A 3,679-nucleotide genomic window follows, 5' to 3' on the forward strand; every position below is an offset into this window, starting at 1 on the left:
TGGTCATCCGTACCCATTCGGTTTACCGAGGTCGAATGACAATTTCAATCCCTTGTTAAATGAATGTTCTTAACTTCATGATCTTCGACTAGTTAAGCCGGTGTTTTCCCCGGGTCCAGACGGTTCTCCACGTTGTGTACTCAGGTACTGCGCCGAGGCTCTGTGTGGACCCTTGCTTAAACTATTCACCCTGTCCATCGATTCTTCTTGCTTCCCCCCGATCTGGAAGGAATCGTTTATAATTCCTCTCCATAAAAAAGGTAGCAAGTCTGACGCAAAAAATTCTAGAGGTATAGCAAACTTATCCGTTATTCCCAAAATGTTTGAGAAGTTATTAACTCCGCACTTTCAACATCTCTGCAAGTCACTTATAACTCCAACTCAGCATGGATTTATAAGGCGGAGATCAACCACCACGAACTTGTTAGAGGGTACCTCTTTCATTATTAAAGGCTTTCAAGGTAACTTACAGACGGATGTTATTTACACCGACCTTAGTAAAGCATTCGACTCTGTTAACCATTCCCTTTTAGCGCATAAACTTGACCTTTTAGGGTTTCCGCCCAACCTCCTGAGATGGATTACTAGCTATTTTTGTTCCAGGTCTCAAAGAGGACTCTTTGACTCTTTACAAACTCCCTCTCTTTACCAGTAAAGGTTTCTTCGGGAGTACCACAGGGCAGCCATCTAGGCCCCTTACTCTTCACACTCTTTATTAATGACTTGCCTTCAGTATTAACATACTCTCGAGTACTTATGTATGCGGATGATGTTAAACTCTGTGTCCAGTACAAGGACATTTCATTTCTTTCTTGCCTGCAATCCGATCTTAATAGCTCTCAGTCATGGTGTTGTGCAAACTTGTTACACCTTAATGCCTCGAAATGCAAAGCTATGAACATTTCAATAGATTATTTTAAAAATAAGGGCAATAAAATACTAACGAATTTAAGAGTAGCGCTACTCAAGGTGGTGACCACAATAAAAGAAAATAAAGAAAAAGAAGAGATATTGTCTACATTCCATGACGATCCAATACAAGGAGGTCATACAGGTATAGCTAAAACTTTAGCAAAGATAAGAAGGCATTATTTTTGGAAAAACATGACACGTCAAATTACAAATTATGTGAGAAAGTGTCCAAAATGCCAAATGTCCAAAACGACTAAACATACCAAGACCCCAATGACTATAACACAAACACCAAACATGGCTTTTGATAGAGTAATTGTGGATACGATCGGTCCACTTCCCAAATCAGAACAAGGAAATGAATATGCAGTCACCTTAATCTGTGACCTAACAAAATACCTTGTTGCCATACCAATACAGAACAAAAGTGCAAAAACAGTAGCTAAAGCTATATTTGAAGATTTCATTCTAAAGTACGGTCCAATGAAGACGTTCATTACGGACATGGGAACAGAATATAAAAATTCAATAATTGAAAATTTATGTAAATACTTAAATATTCAAAACATAACATCGACTGCACATCATCACCAAACCGTAGGAACCGTGGAGCGAAGCCACAGAACATTCAATGAGTTCATACGCTCATACATCTCAACCGATAAAACAGATTGGGATGTATGGCTACAATACTTCGTATATTGTTTTAACACGACACCCTCTATGGCACATGATTATTGTCCATATGAGTTAATTTTCGGTAAGACTTCAAACTTGCCAACACATTTTAATAGTATAGATAGAATAGACCCCCTATACAATATAGATGATTACGCTAAGGAATCAAAATTTAGGTTAGAACAAGCCTATAAAAGAGCCAGATTAATGTTAGAATAAAATAAACAAAAACAAAAAACTAAATATGACAATCAAGCCTTCAATTTCAAGTCAAAAACAGGAGATCAGGTTTTATTAAAAAATGAAACAGGTCATAAGTTAGATATCAAATACACCGGACCGTATACAGTAGACGGTAAAGGAGATAATGATAACATTACAATATCAGATATAAAAGATAAAAAACAAAAAGTACATAAGGATAGATTAAAATTTGTTATTACATAATCATTTTACTTTATTGTATGGCCATACACAAATAGTTAATCGGATATTACTTAACTAATAAATAAATAAAGAAAAAATAAAATAAAAAAATATATACATATATACATATATACTTATATACACATATACAAGCATACATTTTATCAAACATTTTTTGCTATAAATAACTTCATATATTACGTTATTTTTTTAAAAAGGGAGGTGTAGTGACCCATGCATGTACATATGTAATACTCTGTTATATATATAAACTCATATATAAGCGCGTATATAAACGCAGTGACATAAACAACTATTGTTTTTGTTACACATTCCATCTGCGCATAAACTTGACCTTTTAGGGTTTCCGCCCAACCTCCTGAGATGGATTACTAGCTATTTTTGTTCCAGGTCTCAAAGAGGACTCTTTGACTCTTTACAAACTCCCTCTCTTTACCAGTAAAGGTTTCTTCGGGAGTACCACAGGGCAGCCATCTAGGCCCCTTACTCTTCACACTCTTTATTAATGACTTGCCTTCAGTATTAACATACTCTCGAGTACTTATGTATGCGGATGATGTTAAACTCTGTGTCCAGTACAAGGACATTTCATTTCTTTCTTGCCTGCAATCCGATCTTAATAGCTCTCAGTCATGGTGTTGTGCAAACTTGTTACACCTTAATGCCTCGAAATGCAAAGCTATGACATTTCATCGTTCTAGCCCTTTGTTGGCTCCCTATACCCTATTTGGTGGTTCTCTTGAGAGAATTACCCTGGTGGATGATCTGGGTGTTACGTTAGACCCCAAGTTAAAGTTTTCCGAACACATTTCTACCATGGTAAATAAGGCCATGGGCGTGCTTGGGTTTATAAAGAGGTGGTCAAAGGAATTTGACGACCCCTCGCTTGTTCGTCCCTATAGTGCCCTCAGTACAAAGTACACCAGGACCGTATAGAATCAGTACAGAAAAACTTTTTACTCTTTGCTCTGCGGGGCCTTAACTGGGATGCGGGTGTAAGACTCCCATCTTACTCTAGTAGACTACTATTAGTAAACCTCCCATCCTTAGTTAACCGTAGAAAAATGCTTGGTGTGATATTTATGCACAACTTGATCAGGGGTGACATAGACAGCCCTGATCTGTTGAGCCGCATAAACTTCACGATTCCTATTGGACTGACTAGAAATTGTATACCGTTGTTCCTTCCACTTTGTAGATCGAATTATTCCTTGCATGAACCGTTTAGGGTCTTATGCTCCGATTATAGTTCCCTCTACCATATTATATCCACCACTAATTCTCGTCCTCTTATTAAATTACTAATCCTTACACACCTTTCTAGTAATTAGTAATTGTAGTGGTATTTGTATTTTGATTGCATGCTTAGTTTCTTAGTAAGTTTAGTCCCAATTTTCCTCGAATTTTAGTCTAATAGCTATCTTTCTTGCATGTTCGCGTTCGGTTCGGCTACGCACCGTGCGTCATGCGGCAGCGCCCCTCGGTCGGTTGGGCGGGAGGAGGGCTGCGTTTTGCCTGGGATCCGCGCGTAACAGCCTTCTGCTGGTTTCACACGGGCCACTTGACGGTGCAGTTACTGCATCGCCTCTTGAAAGATGCAGTCATTGCATGTCAACGTCCAAGAAAAAAATCAAGGTACTCC

Source organism: Drosophila miranda, chromosome XR, assembly GCF_003369915.1.
Source record: "Drosophila miranda strain MSH22 chromosome XR, D.miranda_PacBio2.1, whole genome shotgun sequence".
Taxonomy (NCBI): domain Eukaryota; kingdom Metazoa; phylum Arthropoda; class Insecta; order Diptera; family Drosophilidae; genus Drosophila; species Drosophila miranda.